The following is a 21956-nucleotide window of genomic DNA, read 5'->3' as shown; positions in this document are numbered from 1 at the left end:
AGGTGAAGGACTGCTTTCACACACACTTATCTCTCAGAACTGAGCATGTGGAGAGACGTTCGTTCATCTAGCACAAAGGGAACGCGTTGCATGGGAAACTTTTACTCTGGTTTCTCAGTCTGTTTCCTAGTGCCGGTTTGAAGTTCCTGCAGTTTTCACTGTAAAACCGAGTTGGAGCTAGTACCTCCCCATATATATGTATGGAGTGGAGTTTGCAACTGAAAAGAAACTTTGTGTTCCCAACAAGCTAGGTGAAGGACTGCTTTCACACACACTTAACTCTCAGAACTGAGCATGTGGAGAGACGTTCGTTCACCTAGCACAAAGGGAACGCGTTGCAGGGGAAACTTTTACTCTGGTTTCTCAGTCTGTTTCCTAGTGCCGGATTGAAGTTCCGGCAGTTTTCACTGTAAAACCGAGTTGGAGCTAGTACCTCCCCATATATATGTATGGAGTGGAGATTGCAAGTGAAAAGAAACTTTGGTTTCCCAACAAGCTAGGTGAAGGGCGGCTTTCACACACACTTATCTCTCAGAACTGAGCATGTGGAGAGACTTTCGTTCATCTAGCACAAAGGGAACGGGTTGCAGGAGTAACTTTTACTCTGGTTTCTCAGTCTGTTTCCTAGTGCCGGTTTGAAGTTCCGGCAGTTTTCACTGTAAAACCGAGTTGGAGCTAGTACCTCCCCATATATATGTATGGAGTGGAGTTTGCAACTGAAAAGAAACTTTGTGTTCCCAACAAGCTAGGTGAAGGACTGCTTTCACACACACTTATCTCTCAGAACTGAGCATGTGGAGAGACGTTCGTTCATCTAGCACAAAGGGAACGCGTTGCATGGGAAACTTTTACTCTGGTTTCTCAGTCTGTTTCCTAGTGCCGGTTTGAAGTTCCTGCAGTTTTCACTGTAAAACCGAGTTGGAGCTAGTACCTCCCCATATATATGTATGGAGTGGAGTTTGCAACTGAAAAGAAACTTTGTGTTCCCAACAAGCTAGGTGAAGGACTGCTTTCACACACACTTAACTCTCAGAACTGAGCATGTGGAGAGACGTTCGTTCACCTAGCACAAAGGGAACGGGATGCAGGGGAAACTTTTACTCTGGTTTCTCAGCCTGTTTCCTTGTGCCGGTCTGACGTTCCTGCATTTTTCACTATAAAACCGAGTTGGAGCTAGTACCTCCCCATATATATGTATGGAGTAGAGTTTGCAACTGAAAAGAAACTTTGTGTTCCCAACAAGCTAGGTGAAGGACGGCTTTCACACACACTTGTCTCTCAGAACTGAGCATGTGGAGAGACGTTCGTTCATCTAGCACAAAGGGAACGGGATGCAGGAGAAACTTTTACTCTGGTTTCTCAGTCTGTTTCCTAGTGCCGGTTTGAAGTTCCTGCAGTTTTCACTGTAAAACCGAGTTGGAGCTAGTACCTCCCCATATATATGTATGTAGTGGAGTTTGAAACTGAAAAGAAACTTTGTGTTCCCAAGAAGCTAGTTGAAGGACGGCTTTCACACACACTTATCTCTCCGAACTGAGCATGTGGAGAGACGTTCGTTCATCTAGCACAAAGGGAACGGGTTGCAGGAGAAACATTTACTCTGGTTTCTCAGACTGTTTCCTAGTGCCAGTTTAAAGTTCCTGCAGTTTTCACTGTAAAACCGAGTTGGAGCTAATACCTCCCCATATATATTTATGGAGTGGAGTTTGCAAGTTGAAAGAAACTTTGTGTTCCCAACAAGCTAGGTGAAGGACGGCTTTCACACACACTTATCTCTCAGAACTGAGCATGTGGAGAGACGTTCGTTCATCTAGCAGAAAGGCAACGGGTTGCAGGAGAAACTTTTACTCTGGTTTCTCAGTCTGTTTCCTAGTGCCGGTTTGAAGTTCCTGCAGTTTTCACTGTAAAACCGAGTTGGAGCTAGTACCTCCCCATATATATGTATGGAGTGGTGTTTGCAAGTGAAAAGAAACTTTGGGATCACAACAAGCTATGTGAAGGGCGGCTTTCACACACACTTTTCTCTCAGAACTGAGCATGTGGAGAGAAGTTCGTTCATCTAGCACAAAGGGAACGGGTTGCAGGAGAAACTTTTACTCTGGTTTCTCAGAATTTTTCCTAGTGCTGGTTTGAAGTTCCTGCAGTTTTCACTGTAAAACCGAGTTGGATGTAGTACCTCCCCATATATATGTATGGAGTGGTGTTTGCTACTGAAAAGAAACTTTGTGTTCCCAACATGCTAGGTGAAGGAATGCTTTCACACACACTTATCTCTCAGAACTGAGCATGTGGAGAGACCTTCGTTCATCTAGCACAAAGGGAACGGGTTGCAGGAGTAACTTTTACTCTGGTTTCTCAGTCTGTTTCCTAGAGCCGGTTTGAAGTTCCGGCAGTTTTCACTGTAAAACCGAGTTGGAGCTAGTACCTCCCCATATATATGTATGGAGTGGAGTTTGCAACTGAAAAGAAACTTTGTGTTCCCAACAAGCTAGGTGAAGGACTGCTTTCACACACACTTATCTCTCAGAACTGAGCATGTGGAGAGACGTTCGTTCATCTAGCACAAAGGGAACGCGTTGCATGGGAAACTTTTACTCTGGTTTCTCAGTCTGTTTCCTAGTGCCGGTTTGAAGTTCCTGCAGTTTTCACTGTAAAACCGAGTTGGAGCTAGTACCTCCCCATATATATGTATGGAGTGGAGTTTGCAACTGAAAAGAAACTTTGTGTTCCCAACAAGCTAGGTGAAGGACTGCTTTCACACACACTTAACTCTCAGAACTGAGCATGTGGAGAGACGTTCGTTCACCTAGCACAAAGGGAACGGGATGCAGGGGAAACTTTTACTCTGGTTTCTCAGCCTGTTTCCTTGTGCCGGTCTGACGTTCCTGCATTTTTCACTATAAAACCGAGTTGGAGCTAGTACCTCCCCATATATATGTATGGAGTAGAGTTTGCAACTGAAAAGAAACTTTGTGTTCCCAACAAGCTAGGTGAAGGACGGCTTTCACACACACTTGTCTCTCAGAACTGAGCATGTGGAGAGACGTTCGTTCATCTAGCACAAAGGGAACGGGATGCAGGAGAAACTTTTACTCTGGTTTCTCAGTCTGTTTCCTAGTGCCGGTTTGAAGTTCCTGCAGTTTTCACTGTAAAACCGAGTTGGAGCTAGTACCTCCCCATATATATGTATGTAGTGGAGTTTGAAACTGAAAAGAAACTTTGTGTTCCCAAGAAGCTAGTTGAAGGACGGCTTTCACACACACTTATCTCTCCGAACTGAGCATGTGGAGAGACGTTCGTTCATCTAGCACAAAGGGAACGGGTTGCAGGAGAAACATTTACTCTGGTTTCTCAGACTGTTTCCTAGTGCCAGTTTAAAGTTCCTGCAGTTTTCACTGTAAAACCGAGTTGGAGCTAATACCTCCCCATATATATTTATGGAGTGGAGTTTGCAAGTTGAAAGAAACTTTGTGTTCCCAACAAGCTAGGTGAAGGACGGCTTTCACACACACTTATCTCTCAGAACTGAGCATGTGGAGAGACGTTCGTTCATCTAGCAGAAAGGCAACGGGTTGCAGGAGAAACTTTTACTCTGGTTTCTCAGTCTGTTTCCTAGTGCCGGTTTGAAGTTCCTGCAGTTTTCACTGTAAAACCGAGTTGGAGCTAGTACCTCCCCATATATATGTATGGAGTGGTGTTTGCAAGTGAAAAGAAACTTTGGGATCACAACAAGCTATGTGAAGGGCGGCTTTCAAACACACTTTTCTCTCAGAACTGAGCATGTGGAGAGAAGTTCGTTCATCTAGCACAAAGGGAACGGGTTGCAGGAGAAACTTTTACTCTGGTTTCTCAGAATTTTTCCTAGTGCTGGTTTGAAGTTCCTGCAGTTTTCACTGTAAAACCGAGTTGGATGTAGTACCTCCCCATATATATGTATGGAGTGGTGTTTGCTACTGAAAAGAAACTTTGTGTTCCCAACATGCTAGGTGAAGGAATGCTTTCACACACACTTATCTCTCAGAACTGAGCATGTGGAGAGACCTTCGTTCATCTAGCACAAAGGGAACGGGTTGCAGGGGAAACTTTTACTCTGGTTTCTCAGACTGTTTCCTAGTGCCGGTTTGAAGTTCCTGCAGTTTTCACTGTAAAACCGAGTTGGAGCTAGTACCTCCCCATATATATGTAAGGAGTGGAGTTTGCAAGTGAAAAGAAACTTTGTGTTCCCAACAATCTAGGTGAAGGACGGCTTTCACACACACTTATCTCTCCGAACTGAGCATGTGAAGAGACGTTCGTTCATCTAGCACAAAGGGAACGGGTTGCAGGAGAAACTTTTACTCTGGTTTCTCACTCTGTTTCCTAGTGCCGGTTTGAAGTTCCTGCAGTTTACACTGTAAAACCGAGTTGGAGCTAGTACCTCCCCATATATATGTATGGAGTGGAGTTTGCAACTGAAAAGAAACTTTGTGTTCCCAACAAGCTAGGTGAAGGACGGCTTTCACACACACTTATCTCTCAGAACTGAGCATGTGGAGAGACGTTCGTTCATCTAGCACAAAGGGAACGGGTTGCAGGGGAAACTTTTACTCTGGTTTCTCAGACTGTTTCCTAGTGCCAGTTTGAAGTTCCTGTAGTTTTCACTGTAAAACCGAGTTGGAGCTAGTACCTCCCCATATATATGTATGGAGTGGAGTTTGCAAGTGAAAAGAAACTTTGTGTTCCCAACAAGCTAGGTGAAGGACGGCTTTCACACACACTTATCTCTCAGAACTGAGCATGTGTAGAGACGTTCGTTCATGTAGCACAAAGGGAACGGGTTGCAGGGGAAACTTTTACTCTGGTTTCTCAGTCTGTTTCCTAGTGCCGGTTTGAAGTTCCTGCAGTTTTCACTGTAAAACCGAGTTGGAGCTAGTACCTCCCCATATATATGTATGGAGTGGAGTTTGCAACTGAAAAGAAACTTTGTGTTCCCAACAAGCTAGGTGAAGGACGGCTTTCACACACACTTATCTCTCAGAACTGAGCATGTGGAGAGACGTTCGTTCATCTAGCACAAAGGAAACGGGTTGCAGGAGAAACTTTTACTCTGGTTTCTCAGTCTGTTTCCTAGTGCCGGTTTGAAGTTCCTGCAGTTTTCACTGTAAAACCGAGGTGGAGCTAGTACCTCCCCATATATATGTATGGAGTGGAGTTTGCAACTGAAAAGAAACTTTGTGTTCCCAACAAGCTAGGTGAAGGACGGCTTTCACACACACTTATCTCTCAGAACTGAGCATGTGGAGAGACTTTCGTTCATCTAGCACAAAGGGAACGGTTTGCAGGAGAAACTTTTACTCTGGTTTCTCAGTCTGTTTCCTAGTGCCGGTTTGAAGTTCCTGCAGTTTTCACTGTAAAACCGAGTTGGAGCTAGTACCTCCCCATATATATGTATGGAGTGGAGTTTGCAAGTGAAAAGAAACTTTGTGTTCCCAACAAGCTAGGTGAAGGACGGCTTTCACACACACTTATCTCTCAGAACTGAGCATGTGGAGGGACGTTCGTTCATCTAGCACAAAGGGAACGGGTTGCAGGAGAAACTTTTACTCTGGCTTCTCAGTCTGTTTCCTAGTGCCGGTTTGAAGTTCCTGCAGTTTTCACTGTAAAACCGAGGTGGAGCTAGTACCACCCCATATATATGTATGGAGTGGAGTTTGCAAGTGAAAAGAAACTTTGTGTTCCCAACAAGCTAGGTGAAGAACGGCTTTCACACACACTTATCTCTCAGAACTGATCATGTGGAGAGACGTTCGTTCATCTAGCACAAAGGGAACGGGTTGCAGGAGAAACTTTTACTCTGGATTCTCAGTCTGTTTCCTAGTGCCGGTTAGAAGTTCATGCAGTTTTCACTGTAAAACCGAGTTGGAGCTAGTACCTCCCCATATATATGTAGGGAGTGGAGTTTGCAAGTGAAAAGAAACTTTGTGTTCCCAACAAGCTAGGTGAAGGACGGCTTTCACACACACTTATCTCTCAGAACTGAGCATGTGGAGAGACGTTCGTTCATCTAGCACAAAGGGAACGGGTTGCATTGGAAACTTTTTCTCTGGTTTCTCAGACTGTTTCCTAGTGCCGGTTTGAAGTTCCTGCAGTTTTCACTGTAAAACCGAGTTGGAGCTAGTACCTCCCCATATATATGTATGGAGTGGAGTTTGCAACTGAAAAGAAACTTTGTGTTCCCAACAAGCTAGGTGAAGGACGGCTTTCACACACACTTATCTCTCAGAACTGAGCATGTGGAGAGACGTTCGTTCATCTAGCACAAAGGGAACGGGTTGCAGGGGAAACTTTTACTCTGGTTTCTCAGTCTGTTTCCTAGTGCCGGTTTGAAGTTCCTGCAGTTTTCACTGTAAAACCGAGGTGGAGCTAGTACCTCCCCATATATATGTATGGAGTGGAGTTTGCAAGTGAAAAGAAACTTTGTGTTCCCAACAAGCTAGGTGAAGGACAGCTTTCACACACACTTATCTCTCAGAACTGAGCATGTGGAGAGACGTTCGTTCATCTAGCACAAAGGGAACGGGTTGCAGGAGAAACTTTTACTCTGGTTTCTCAGTCTGTTTCCTAGTGCCGGTTTGAAGTTCCTGCAGTTTTCACTGTAAAACGGAGTTGGAGCTAGTACCTCGCCATATATATGTATGGAGTGGAGTTTGCAACTGAAAAGAAACTTTGTGTTCCCAACAAGCTAGGTGAAGGACGGCTTTCACACACACTTATCTCTCCGAACTGAGCATGTGGAGAGACGTTCGTTCATCTAGCACAAAGGAACGGGTTGCAGGAGAAACTTTTACTCTGGTTTCTCAGTCTGTTTCCTAGTGCCGGTTTGAAGTTCCTGCAGTTTTCACTGTAAAACCGAGTTGGAGCTAGTACCTCCCCATATATATGTATGGAGTGGAGTTTGCAACTGAAAAGAAACTTTGTGTTCCCAACAAGCTAGGTGAAGGACGGCTTTCACACACACTTATCTCTCAGAACGGAGCATGTGGAGAGACGTTCGTTCATCTAGCACATAGGGAACGGGATGCAGGGGAAAATTTTACTCTGCTTTCTCAGTCTGTTTCCTAGTGCCGGTTTGAAGTTCCTGCAGTTTTCACTGTAAAACCGAGTTGGAGCTAGTACCTCCCCATATATATGTATGTAGTGGAGTTTGCAACTGAAAAGAAACTTTGTGTTCCCAACAAGCTAGTTGAAGGACGGCTTTCACACACACTTATCTCTCCAAACTGAGCATGTGGAGAGACGTTCGTTCATCTAGCGCAAAGGGAACGGGTTGCAGGAGAAACTTTTACTCTGGTTTCTCAGACTGTTTCCTAGTGCCAGTTTGAAGTTCCTGCAGTTTTCACTGTAAAACCGAGTTGGAGCTAGTACCTCCCCATATATATTTAAGGAGTGGAGTTTGCAAGTGAAAAGAAACTTTGGGTTCAAAACAAGCTAGGTGAAGGGCGGCTTTCACACACACTTTTCTCTCAGAAATGAGCATGTGGAGAGACGTTCGTTCATCTAGCACTTAGGGAACGGTTTGCAGGAGAAACTTTTACTCTGTTTTCTCAGACTTTTTCCTAGTGCTGGTTTGAAGTTCCTGCAGTTTTCACTGTAAAACCGAGTTGGATCTAGTACCTCCCCATATATATGTATGGAGTGGAGTTTGCAACTGAAAAGAAACTTTGTGTTCCCAACATGCTAGGTGAAGGAATGCTTTCACACACACTTATCTCTCCGAACTGAGCATGTGGAGAGACCTTCGTTCATCTAGCACAAAGGGAACGGGTTGCAGGGGAAATTTTACTCTGGTTTCTCAGACTGTTTCGTAGTGCCGGTTTGAAGTTCCTGCAGTTTTCACTGTAAAACCGAGTTGGAGCTAGTACCTCCCCATATATATGTATGGAGTGGAATTTGCAAGTGAAAAGAAACTTTGTGTTCCCAACAATCAAGGTGAAGGACGGCTTTCACACACACTTATCTCTCCGAACTGAGCATGTGAAGAGACGTTCGTTCATCTAGCACAAAGGGAACGGGTTGCAGGAGAAACTTTTACTCTGGTTTCTCAGTCTGTTTCCTAGTGCTGGTTTGAAGTTCCTGCAGTTTTCACTGTAAAACCGAGTTGGATCTAGTACCTCCCCATATATATGTATGGAGTGGAGTTTGCACCTGAAAAGAAACTTTGTGTTCCCAACATGCTAGGTGAAGGAATGCTTTCACACACACTTATCTCTCCGAACTGAGCAGGTGGAGAGACCTTCGTTCATCTAGCACAAAGGGAACGGGTTGCAGGGGAAACTTTTACTCTGGTTTCTCAGACTGTTTCGTAGTGCCGGTTTGAAGTTCCTGCAGTTTTCACTGTAAAACCGAGTTGGGGCTAGTACCTCCCCATATATATGTATGGAGTGGAGTTTGCAAGTGAAAAGAAACTTTGTGTTCCCAACAATCTAGGTGAAGGACGGCTTTCACACACACTTATCTCTCCGAACTGAGCATGTGAAGAGACGTTCGTTCATCTAGCACAAAGGGAACGGGTTGCAGGAGAAACTTTAACTCTGGTTTCTCAGTCTGTTTCCCAGTGCCGGTTTGAAGTTCCTGCAGTTTACACTGTAAAACCGAGTTGGAGCTAGTACCTCCCCATATATATGTATGGAGTGGAGTTTGCAACTGAAAAGAAACTTTGTGTTCCCAACAAGCTAGGTGAAGGACGGCTTTCACACACACTTATCTCTCAGAACTGAGCATGTGGAGAGACGTTCGTTCATCTAGCACAAAGGGAACGGGTTGCAGGAGGAACTTTTACTCTGGTTTCTCAGTCTGTTTCCTAGTGCCGGTTTGAAGTTCCTGCAGTTTTCACTGTAAAACCGAGTTGGATCTAGTACCTCCCATATATATGTATGGAGTGGAGTTTGCAAGTGAAAAGAACTTTGTGTTCCCAACAAGATAGGTGAAGGACGGCTTTCACACACACTTATCTCTCAGAACTGAGCATGTGGAGAGACGTTCGTTCACCTAGCACAAAGGGAACGGGTTGCAGGAGAAACTTTTACTCTGGTTTCTCAGTCTGTTTCCAAGTGCCGGTTTGAAGTTCCTGCAGTTTTCACTGTAAAACCGAGTTGGAGCTAGTACCTCCCCATATATATGTATGGAGTGGAGATTGCAACTGCAAAGAAACTTTGTGTTCCCAACAAGCTAGGTGAAGGACGGCTTTCACACAAACTTATTTCTCAGAACTGAGCATGTGGAGAGACGTTCGTTCATCTAGCACAAAGGGAACGGGTTGCAGGAGAAACTTTTACACTGGTTTCTCAGTCTGTTTCCTAGTGCCGGTTTGAAGTTCTTGCAGTTTTCACTGTAAAACCGAGTTGGAGCTAGAACCTCCCCATATATATGTATGGAGTGGAGTTTGCAAGTGAAAAGAAACTTTGTGTTCCCAACAAGCTAGGTGAAGTACGGCTTTCACACGCACTTATCTCTCAGAACCGAGCATGTGGAGAGACGTTCGTTCATCTAGCACAAAGGGAACGGTTTGCAGGAGAAACTTTTACTCTCGTTTCTCAGTCTGTTTCCTAGTGCCGGTTTGAAGTTCGTGCAGTTTTCACTGTAAAACCGATTTGGATCTAGTACCTACCCATATATATGTATGGAGTGGAGTTTGCAACTGAAAAGAAACTTTGTGTTCCCAACAAGCTAGGTGAAGGACGGCTTTCACACACACTTTTCTCTCCGAACTGAGCATGTGGAGAGACGTTCGTTCATCTAGCACAAAGGGAACGGGTTGCAGGAGAAACTTTTACTCTGGTTTCTCAGTCTGTTTCCTAGTGCCGGTTAGAAGTTCATGCAGTTTTCACTGTAAAACCGAGTTGGAGCTAGTACCTCCCCATATATATGTATGGAGTGGAGTTTGCAACTGAAAAGAAACTTTGTGTTCCCAACAAGCTAGGTGAAGGACGGCTTTCACACACACTTATCTATCAGAACTGAGCATGTGGAGAGACGTTCGTTCATCTAGCACAAAGGGAACGGGTTGCAGGAGAAACTTTTACTCTGGTTTCTCAGTCTGTTTCCTAGTGCCGGTTTGAAGTTCTTGCAGTTTTCACTTTAAAACCGAGTTGGAGCTAGTACCTCCCCATATATATGTATGGAGTGGAGTTTGCAAGTGAAAAGAAACTTTGTGTTCCCAACAAGCTAGGTGAAGGACGGCTTTCACACACACTTATCTCTCAGAACTGAGCATGTGGAGAGACGTTCGTTCATCTAGCACAAAGGGAACGGGTTGCAGGAGAAACTTTTACTCTGGTTTCTCAGTCTGTTTCCTAGTGCCGGTTTGAAGTTCCTGCAGTTTTCACTGTAAAACCGAGTTGGAGCTAGTACCTCCCCATATATATGTAGGGAGTGGAGTTTGCAAGTGAAAAGAAACTTTGTGTTCCCAACAAACTATGTGAAGGACGGCTTTCACACACACTTATCTCTCAGAACCGAGCATTTGGAGAGACGTTCGTTCATCTAGCACAAAGGGAACGGGTTGCAGGGGAAACTTTTACTCTCGTTTCTCAGTCTGTTTCGTAGTGCCGGTTTGAAGTTCCTGCAGTTTTCACTGTAAAACCGAGTTGGAGCTAGTACCACCCCATATATATGTATGGAGTGGAGTTTGCAACTGAAAAGAAACTTTGTGTTCCCAACAAGCTAGGTGAAGGACGGCTTTCACACACACTTTTCTCTCAGAACTGAGCATGTGGAGAGACGTTCGTTCATCTAGCACAAAGGGAACGAGTTGCAGGAGAAACTTTTACTCTCGTTTCTCAGTCTGTTTCCTAGTGCCGGTTTGAAGTTCCTGCAGTTTTCACTGTAAAACCGAGTTGGAGCTAGTACCTCCCCATATATATGTATGGAGTGGAGTTTGCAACTGAAAAGAAACTTTGTGTTCCCAACAAGCTAGGTGAAGGACGGCTTTCACACACAATTATCTCTCAGAATTGAGCATGTGGAGAGACGTTCGTTCATCTAGCACAAAGGGAACGGGTTGCAGGAGAAACTTTTACACTGGTTTCTCAGTCTGTTTCCTAGTGCCGGTTTGAAGTTCCTGCAGTTTTCACTGTAAAACCGAGTTGGAGCTAGTACCTCCCCATATATATGTATGGAGTGGAGTTTGCAAGTGAAAAGGAACTTTGTGTTCCCAACAAACTATGTGAAGGACGGCTTTCACACACACTTATCTCTCAGAACCGAGCATTTGGAGAGACGTTCGTTCATCTAGCACAAAGGGAACGGGTTGCAGGAGAAACTTTTACTCTGGTTTCTCAGTCTGTTTCCTAGTGCCGGTTTGAAGTTCCTGCAGTTTTCACTGTAAAACCGAGGTGGAGCTAGTACCACCCCATATATATGTATGGAGTGGAGTTTGCAACTGAAAAGAAAGTTTGTGTTCCCAACAAGCTTGGTGAAGGACGGCTTTCACACACACTTATCTCTCAGAACTGAGCATGTGGAGAGACGTTCGTTCATCTAGCACAAAGGGAACGGGTTGCAGGACAAACTTTTACTCTGGTTTCTCAGTCTGTTTCCTAGTGCCGGTTTGAAGTTCCTGCAGTTTTCACTGTAAAACCGAGTTGGAGCTAGTACCTCCCCATATATATGTATGGAGTGGAGTTTGCAACTGAAAAGAAACTTTGTGTTCCCAACAAGCTAGGTGAAGGACGGCTTTCACACACACTTATCTCTCAGAACTGAGCATGTGGAGAGACGTTCGTTCATCTAGCACAAAGGGAACGGGTTGCAGGGGAAACTTTTACTCTGGTTTCTCAGACTGTTTCGTAGTGCCGGTTTGAAGTTCCTGCAGTTTTCACTGTAAAACCGAGTTGGAGCTAGTACCTCCCCATATATATGTATGGAGTGGAATTTGCAAGTGAAAAGAAACTTTGTGTTCCCAACAATCTAGGTGAAGGACGGCTTTCACACACACTTATCTCTCCGAACTGAGCATGTGAAGAGACGTTCGTTCATCTAGCACAAAGGGAACGGGTTGCAGGAGAAACTTTTACTCTGGTTTCTCAGTCTGTTTCCTAGTGCTGGTTTGAAGTTCCTGCAGTTTTCACTGTAAAACCGAGTTGGATCTAGTACCTCCCCATATATATGTATGGAGTGGAGTTTGCACCTGAAAAGAAACTTTGTGTTCCCAACATGCTAGGTGAAGGAATGCTTTCACACACACTTATCTCTCCGAACTGAGCAGGTGGAGAGACCTTCGTTCATCTAGCACAAAGGGAACGGGTTGCAGGGGAAACTTTTACTCTGGTTTCTCAGACTGTTTCGTAGTGCCGGTTTGAAGTTCCTGCAGTTTTCACTGTAAAACCGAGTTGGGGCTAGTACCTCCCCATATATATGTATGGAGTGGAGTTTGCAAGTGAAAAGAAACTTTGTGTTCCCAACAATCTAGGTGAAGGACGGCTTTCACACACACTTATCTCTCCGAACTGAGCATGTGAAGAGACGTTCGTTCATCTAGCACAAAGGGAACGGGTTGCAGGAGAAACTTTAACTCTGGTTTCTCAGTCTGTTTCCCAGTGCCGGTTTGAAGTTCCTGCAGTTTACACTGTAAAACCGAGTTGGAGCTAGTACCTCCCCATATATATGTATGGAGTGGAGTTTGCAACTGAAAAGAAACTTTGTGTTCCCAACAAGCTAGGTGAAGAACGGCTTTCACACACACTTATCTCTCAGAACTGAGCATGTGGAGAGACGTTCGTTCATCTAGCACAAAGGGAACGGGTTGCAGGAGGAACTTTTACTCTGGTTTCTCAGTCTGTTTCCTAGTGCCGGTTTGAAGTTCCTGCAGTTTTCACTGTAAAACCGAGTTGGATCTAGTACCTCCCATATATATGTATGGAGTGGAGTTTGCAAGTGAAAAGAACTTTGTGTTCCCAACAAGATAGGTGAAGGACGGCTTTCACACACACTTATCTCTCAGAACTGAGCATGTGGAGAGACGTTCGTTCACCTAGCACAAAGGGAACGGGTTGCAGGAGAAACTTTTACTCTGGTTTCTCAGTCTGTTTCCAAGTGCCGGTTTGAAGTTCCTGCAGTTTTCACTGTAAAACCGAGTTGGAGCTAGTACCTCCCCATATATATGTATGGAGTGGAGTTTGCAACTGCAAAGAAACTTTGTGTTCCCAACAAGCTAGGTGAAGGACGGCTTTCACACAAACTTATTTCTCAGAACTGAGCATGTGGAGAGACGTTCGTTCATCTAGCACAAAGGGAACGGGTTGCAGGAGAAACTTTTACACTGGTTTCTCAGTCTGTTTCCTAGTGCCGGTTTGAAGTTCTTGCAGTTTTCACTGTAAAACCGAGTTGGAGCTAGAACCTCCCCATATATATGTATGGAGTGGAGTTTGCAAGTGAAAAGAAACTTTGTGTTCCCAACAAGCTAGGTGAAGGACGGCTTTCACACGCACTTATCTCTCAGAACCGAGCATGTGGAGAGACGTTCGTTCATCTAGCACAAAGGGAACGGTTTGCAGGAGAAACTTTTACTCTCGTTTCTCAGTCTGTTTCCTAGTGCCGGTTTGAAGTTCGTGCAGTTTTCACTGTAAAACCGATTTGGATCTAGTACCTACCCATATATATGTATGGAGTGGAGTTTGCAACTGAAAAGAAACTTTGTGTTCCCAACTAGCTAGGTGAAGGACGGCTTTCACACACACTTTTCTCTCCGAACTGAGCATGTGGAGAGACGTTCGTTCATCTAGCACAAAGGGAACGGGTTGCAGGAGAAACTTTTACTCTGGTTTCTCAGTCTGTTTCCTAGTGCCGGTTAGAAGTTCATGCAGTTTTCACTGTAAAACCGAGTTGGAGCTAGTACCTCCCCATATATATGTATGGAGTGGAGTTTGCAACTGAAAAGAAACTTTGTGTTCCCAACAAGCTAGGTGAAGGACGGCTTTCACACACACTTATCTCTCAGAACTGAGCATGTGGAGAGACGTTCGTTCATCTAGCACAAAGGGAACGGGTTGCAGGAGAAACTTTTACTCTGGTTTCTCAGTCTGTTTCCTAGTGCCGGTTTGAAGTTCTTGCAGTTTTCACTTTAAAACCGAGTTGGAGCTAGTACCTCCCCATATATATGTATGGAGTGGAGTTTGCAAGTGAAAAGAAACTTTGTGTTCCCAACAAGCTAGGTGAAGGACGGCTTTCACACACACTTATCTCTCAGAACTGAGCATGTGGAGAGACGTTCGTTCATCTAGCACAAAGGGAACGGGTTGCAGGAGAAACTTTTACTCTGGTTTCTCAGTCTGTTTCCTAGTGCCGGTTTGAAGTTCCTGCAGTTTTCACTGTAAAACCGAGTTGGAGCTAGTACCTCCCCATATATATGTAGGGAGTGGAGTTTGCAAGTGAAAAGAAACTTTGTGTTCCCAACAAACTATGTGAAGGACGGCTTTCACACACACTTATCTCTCAGAACCGAGCATTTGGAGAGACGTTCGTTCATCTAGCACAAAGGGAACGGGTTGCAGGAGAAACTTTTACTCTCGTTTCTCAGTCTGTTTCGTAGTGCCGGTTTGAAGTTCCTGCAGTTTTCACTGTAAAACCGAGTTGGAGCTAGTACCACCACATATATATGTATGGAGTGGAGTTTGCAACTGAAAAGAAACTTTGTGTTCCCAACAAGCTAGGTGAAGGACGGCTTTCACACACACTTATCTCTCAGAACTGAGCATGTGGAGAGACGTTCGTTCATCTAGCACAAAGGGAACGAGTTGCAGGAGAAACTTTTACTCTCGTTTCTCAGTCTGTTTCCTAGTGCCGGTTTGAAGTTCCTGCAGTTTTCACTGTAAAACCGAGTTGGAGCTAGTACCTCCCCATATATATGTATGGAGTGGAGTTTGCAAGTGAAAAGAAACTTTGTGTTCCCAACAAACTATGTGAAGGACGGCTTTCACACACACTTATCTCTCAGAACCGAGCATTTGGAGAGACGTTCGTTCATCTAGCACAAAGGGAACGGATTGCAGGAGAAACTTTTACTCTGGTTTCTCAGTCTGTTTCCTAGTGCCGGTTTGAAGTTCCTGCAGTTTTCACTGTAAAACCGAGGTGGAGCTAGTACCACCCCATATATATGTATGGAGTGGAGTTTGCAACTGAAAAGAAAGTTTGTGTTCCCAACAAGCTTGGTGAAGGACGGCTTTCACACACACTTATCTCTCAGAACTGAGCATGTGGAGAGACGTTCGTTCATCTAGCACAAAGGGAACGGGTTGCAGGACAAACTTTTACTCTGGTTTCTCAGTCTGTTTCCTAGTGCCGGTTTGAAGTTCCTGCAGTTTTCACTGTAAAACCGAGTTGGAGCTAGTACCTCCCCATATATATGTATGGAGTGGAGTTTGCAACTGAAAAGAAACTTTGTGTTCCCAACAAGCTAGGTGAAGGACGGCTTTCACACACACTTATCTCTCAGAACTGAGCATGTGGAGAGACGTTCGTTCATCTAGCACAAAGGGAACGGGTTGCAGGGGAAACTTTTACACTGGTTTCTCAGTCTGTTTCCTAGTGCCGGTTTGAAGTTCCTGCAGTTTTCACTGTAAAACCGAGTTGGAGCTAGAACCTCCCCATATATATGTATGGAGTGGACTTTGCAAGTGAAAAGAAACTTTGTGTTCCCAACAAGCTAGGTGAAGGGCGGCTTTCACACACACATATCTCTCAGAACCGAGCATGTGGAGAGACGTTCGTTCATCTAGCACAAAGGGAACGGTTTGCAGGAGAAACTTTTACTCTAGTTTCTCAGTCTGTTTCCTAGTGCCGGTTTGAAGTTCCTGCAGTTTTCACTGTAAAACCGAGTTGGATCTAGTACCTCCCCATATATATGTATGGAGTGGAGTTTGCAACTGAAAAGAAACTTTGTGTTCCCAACAAGCTAGGTGAAGGACGGCTTTCACACACACTTTTCTCTCCGAACTGAGCATGTGGAGAGACGTTCATTCATCTAGCACAAAGGGAACGGGTTGCAGGAGAAACTTTTACACTGGTTTCTCAGTCTGTTTCCTAGTGCCGGTTAGAAGTTCATGCAGTTTTCACTGTAAAACCGAGTTGGAGCTAGTACCTCCCAATATATATGTATGGAGTGGAGTTTGCAACTGAAAAGAAACTTTGTGTTCCCAACAAGCTAGTTGAAGGACGGCTTTCACACACACTTATGTATCAGAACTGAGCATGTGGAGAGAGGTTCGTTCATCTAGCACAAAGGGAACGGGTTGCAGGAGAAACTTTTACTCTCGTTTCTCAGTCTGTTTCCTAGTGCCGGTTTGAAGTTCCTGCAGTTTTCACTGTAAAACCGAGTTGGATCTAGTACCTACCCATATATATGTATGGAGTGGAGTTTGCAACTGAAAAGAAACTTTGTGTTCCCAACAAGCTAGGTGAAGGACGGCTTTCACACACACTTTTCTCTCCGAACTGAGCATGTGGAGAGACGTTCGTTCATCTAGCACAAAGGGAACGGGTTGCAGGAGAAACTTTTACTCTGGTTTCTCAGTCTGTTTCCTAGTGCCGGTTAGAAGTTCATGCAGTTTTCACTGTAAAACCGAGTTGTAGCTAGTACCTCCCCATATATATGTATGGAGTGGAGTTTGCAACTGAAAAGAAACTTTGTGTTCCCAACAAGCTAGGTGAAGGACGGCTTTCACACACACTTATCTCTCAGAACTGAGCATGTGGAGAGACGTTCGTTCATCTAGCACAAAGGGAACGGGTTGCAGGACAAACTTTTACTCTGGTTTCTCAGTCTGTTTCCTAGTGCCGGTTTGAAGTTCCTGCAGTTTTCACTGTAAAACCGAGTTGAAGCTAGTACCTCCCCATATATATGTATGGAGTGGAGTTTGCAACTGAAAAGAAACTTTGTGTTCCCAACAAGCTAGGTGAAGGACGGCTTTCACACACACTTATATCTCAGAACTGAGCATGTGGAGAGACGTTCGTTCATCTAGCACAAAGGGAAAGGGTTGCAGGGGAAACTTTTACACTGGTTTCTCAGTCTGTTTCCTAGTGCCGGTTTGAAGTTCCTGCAGTTTTCACTGTAAAACCGAGTTGGAGCTAGAACCTCCCCATATATATGTATGAAGTGGAGTTTGCAAGTGAAAAGAAACTTTGTGTTCCCAAAAGCTAGGTGAAGGGCGGCTTTCACACACACTTATCTCTCAGAACCGAGCATGTGGAGAGACGTTCGTTCATCTACCACAAAGGGAACGGTTTGCAGGAGAAACTTTTACTCTAGTTTCTCAGTCTGTTTCCTAGTGCCGGTTTGAAGTTCCTGCAGTTTTCAGTGTAAAACCGAGTTGGATCTAGTACCTCCCCATATATATGTATGGAGTGGAGTTTGCAACTGAAAAGAAACTTTGTGTTACCAACAAGCTAGGTGAAGGACGGCTTTCACACACACTTTTCTCTCCGAACTGAGCATGTGGAGAGACGTTCGTTCATCTAGCACAAAGGGAACGGGTTGCAGGAGAAACTTTTACTCTGGTTTCTCAGTCTGTTTCCTAGTGCCGGTTAGAAGTTCATGCAGTTTTCACTGTAAAACCGAGTTGGAGCTAGTACCTCCCAATATATATGTATGGAGTGGAGTTTGCAACTGAAAAGAAACTTTGTGTTCCCAACAAGCTAGGTGAAGGACGGCTTTCACACACACTTATGTATCAGAACTGAGCATGTGGAGAGAGGTTCGTTCATCTAGCACAAAGGGAACGGGTTGCAGGAGAAACTTTTACTCTGGTTTCTCAGTCTGTTTCCTAGTGCCGGTTTGAAGTTCCTGCAGTTTTCACTTTAAAACCGAGTTGGAGCTAGTACCTCTCCATATATATGTATGGAGTGGAGTTTGCAACTGAAAAGAAACTTTGTGTTCCCAACAAGCTAGGTGAAGGACGGCTTTCACACACACTTATATCTCCGAACTGAGCATGTGGAGACACGTTCGTTCAAATAGCACAAAGGGAACGGGTTGCAGGAGAAACTTTTACTCTGGTTTCTCAGTCTGTTTCCTAGTGCCGGTTTGAAGTTCCTGCAGTTTTCACTGTAAAACCGAGTTGGAGCTAGTACCTCCCCATATATATGTATGGAGTGGAGTTTGCAAGTGAAAAGAAACTTTGTGTTCCCAACAAGCTAGGTGAAGGACGGCTTTCACACACACTTATCTCTCAGAACTGAGCATGTGGAGAGACGTTCGTTCATCTAGCACAAAGGGAACGGGTTGCAGGAGAAACTTTTACTCTGGTTTCTCAGTCTGTTTCCTAGTGCCGGTTTGAAGTTCCTGCAGTTTTCACTGTAAAACCGAGTTGGAGCTAGTACCTCCCCATATATATGTATGGAGTGGAGTTTGCAAGTGAAAAGAAACTTTGTGTTCCCAACAAGCTAGGTGAAGGACGGCTTTCACACACACTTATCTCTCAGAACTGAGCATGTGGAGAGACGTTCGTTCATCTAGCACAAAGGGAACGGGTTGCAGGAGAAACTTTTACTCTGGTTTCTCAGTCTGTTTCCTAGTGCCGGTTTGAAGTTCCTGCAGTTTTCACTGTAAAACCGAGTTGGAGCTAGTACCTCCCCATATATATGTATGGAGTGGAGTTTGCAACTGAAAAGAAACTTTGTGTTCCCAACAAGCTAGTTGAAGGACGGCTTTCACACACACTTATTTCTCAGAACTGAGCATGTGGAGAGACGTTCGTTCATCTAGCACAAAGGGAACGGGTTGCAGGAGAAACTTTTACACTGGTTTCTCAGTCTGTTTCCTAGTGCCGGTTTGAAGTTCCTGCAGTTTTCACTGTAAAACCGAGTTGGAGCTAGAACCTCCCCATATATATGTATGGAGTGGAGTTTGCAAGTGAAAAGAAACTTTGTGTTCCCAACAAGCTAGGTGAAGGACGGCTTTCACACACACTTATCTCTCCGAACCGAGCATGTGGAGAGACGTTCGTTCATCTAGCACAAAGGGAACGGTTTGCAGGAGAAACTTTTACTCTCGTTTCTCAGTATGTTTCCTAGTGCCGGTTTGAAGTTCCTGCAGTTTTCACTGTAAAACCGAGTTGGATCTAGTACCTCCCCATATATATGTATGGAGTGGAGTTTGCAACTGAAAAGAAACTTTGTGTTCCCAACAAGCTAGGTGAAGGACGGCTTTCACACACACTTTTCTCTCCGAAACGAGCATGTGGAGAGACGTTCGTTCATCTAGCACAAAGGGAACGGGTTGCAGGAGAAACTTTTACTCTGGTTTCTCAGTCTGTTTCCTAGTGCCGGTTAGAAGTTCATGCAGTTTTCACTGTAAAACCGAGTTGGAGCTAGTACCTCCCCATATATATGTATGGAGTGGAGTTTGCAACTGAAAAGAAACTTTGTGTTCCCAACAAGCTAGGTGAAGGACGGCTTTCACACACACTTATCTCTCAGAACTGAGCTTGTGGAGAGACGTTCGTTCATCTAGCACAAAGGGAACGGGTTGCAGGAGAAACTTTTACTCTGGTTTCTCAGTCTGTTTCCTAGTGCCTGTTTGAAGTTCCTGCAGTTTTCACTTTAAAACCGAGTTGGAGCTAGTACCTCCCCATATATATGTATGGAGTGGAGTTTGCAAGTGAAAAGAAACTTTGTGTTCCCAACAAGCTAGGTGAAGGACGGCTTTCACACACACTTATCTCTCCGAACTGAGCATGTGGAGACACGTTCGTTCACCTAGCACAAAGGGAACGGGTTGCAGGAGAAACTTTTACTCTGGTTTCTCAGTCTGTTTCCTAGTGCCGGTTTGAAGTTCCTGCAGTTTTCACTGTAAAACCGAGGTGGAGCTAGTACCTCCCCATATATATGTATGGAGTGGAGTTTGCAACTGAAAAGAAACTTTGTGTTCCCAACAAGCTAGGTGAAGGACGGCTTTCACACACACTTATCTCTCAGAACTGAGCATGTGGAGAGACGTTCGTTCACCTAGCACAAAGGGAACGGGTTGCAGGAGAAACTTTTACTCTGGTTTCTCAGTCTGTTTCCTAGTGCCAGTTTGAAGTTCCTGCAGTTTTCACTGTAAAACCGAGTTGGAGCTAGTACCTCCCCATATATATTTATGGAGTGGAGTTTCCAAGTTGAAAGAAACTTTGTGTTCCCAACAAGCTAGGTGAAGGACGGCTTTCACACACACTTATCTCTCAGAACTGAGCACGTGGAGAGACGTTCGTTCATCTAGCACAAAGGCAACGGGTTGCAGGAGAAACTTTTACTCTGGTTTCTCAGTCTGTTTCCTAGTGCCGGTTTGAAGTTCCTGCAGTTTTCACTGTAAAACCGAGTTAGATCTAGTACCTCCCCATATATATGTATGGAGTGGAGTTTGCAAGTGAAAAGAAACTTTGTGTTCCCAACAAGATAGGTGAAGGTCGGCTTTCACACACACTTATCTCTCAGAACTGAGCATGTGGAGAGACGTTCGTTCATCTAGCACAAAGGGAACGGGATGCAGGAGAAACTTTTACTCTGGTTTCTCAGTCTGTTTCCTAGTGCCGGTTTGAAGTTCCTGCAGTTTTCACTGTAAAACCGAGTTGGAGCTAGTACCACCCCATATATATGTATGTAGTGGAGTTTGCAACTGAAAAGAAACTTTGTGTTCCCAACAAGCTAGTTGAAGGACGGCTTTCACACACACTTATCTCTCCGAACTGAGCATGTGGAGAGACGTTCGTTCATCTAGCACAAAGGGAACGGGTTGCAGGAGACATTTTTACTCTGGTTTCTCAGTCTGTTTCCTAGTGCCAGTTTGAAGTTCCTGCAGTTTTCACTGTAAAACCGAGTTGGAGCTAGTACCTCCCCATATATATTTATGGAGTGGAGTTTCCAAGTTGAAAGAAACTTTGTGTTCCCAACAAGCTAGGTGAAGGACGGCTTTCACACACATTTATCTCTCAGAACTGAGCACGTGGAGAGACGTTCGTTCATCTAGCACAAAGGGAACGGGTTGCAGGAGAAACTTTTACTCTGGTTTCTCAGTCTGTTTCCTAGTGCCGGTTTGAAGTTCCTGCAGTTTTCACTGTAAAACCGAGTTGGATCTAGTACCTCCCCATATATATGTATGGAGTGGAGTTTGCAAGTGAAAAGAAACTTTGTGTTCCCAACAAGATAGGTGAAGGACGGCTTTCACACACACTTATCTCTCAGAACTGAGCATGTGGAGAGACGTTCGTTCACCTAGAACAAAGGGAACGGGTTGCAGTAGAAACTTTTACTCTGGTTTCTCAGTCTGTTTCCAAGTGCCGGTTTGAAGTTCCTGCAGTTTTCACTGTAAAACCGAGTTGGAGCTAGTACCTCCCCATATATATGTATGGAGTGGAGTTTGCAAGTGAAAAGAAACTTTGGGTTCACAACAAGCTAGGTGAAGGGCGGCTCTCACACCCACTTTTCTCTCAGAACTGAGCATGTGGAGAGACGTTCGTTCATCTAGCACAAAGGGAACGGGTTGCAGGAGAAACTTTTACTCTGGTTTCTCAGACTTTTTCCTAGTGCTGTTTTGAAGTTCCTGCAGTTTTCACTGTAAAAACGAGTTGGAGCTAGTACCTCCCCATATATATGTATGGAGTGGAGTTTGCAACTGAAAAGAAACTTTGTGTTCCCAACAAGTTAGTTGAAGGACGGCTTTCACACACACTTATTTCTCAGAACTGAGCATGTGGAGAGACGTTCGTTCATCTAGCACAAAGGGAACGGGTTGCAGGAGAAACTTTTACACTGGTTTCTCAGTCTGTTTCCTAGTGCCGGTTTGAAGTTCCTGCAGTTTTCACTGTAAAACCGAGTTGGAGCTAGTACCACCCCATATATATGTATGGAGTGGAGTTTGCAAGTGAAAAGAAACTTTGTGTTCCCAACAAGCTAGGTGAAGGACGGCTTTCACACACACTTATCTCTCAGAACTGAGCATGTGG

This window comes from Camelus bactrianus, chromosome 15 (genome assembly GCF_048773025.1).
Source record: "Camelus bactrianus isolate YW-2024 breed Bactrian camel chromosome 15, ASM4877302v1, whole genome shotgun sequence".
Classification (NCBI taxonomy): Eukaryota; Metazoa; Chordata; class Mammalia; order Artiodactyla; family Camelidae; genus Camelus; species Camelus bactrianus.
Note: the sequence above shows the minus strand (reverse complement) of the source record.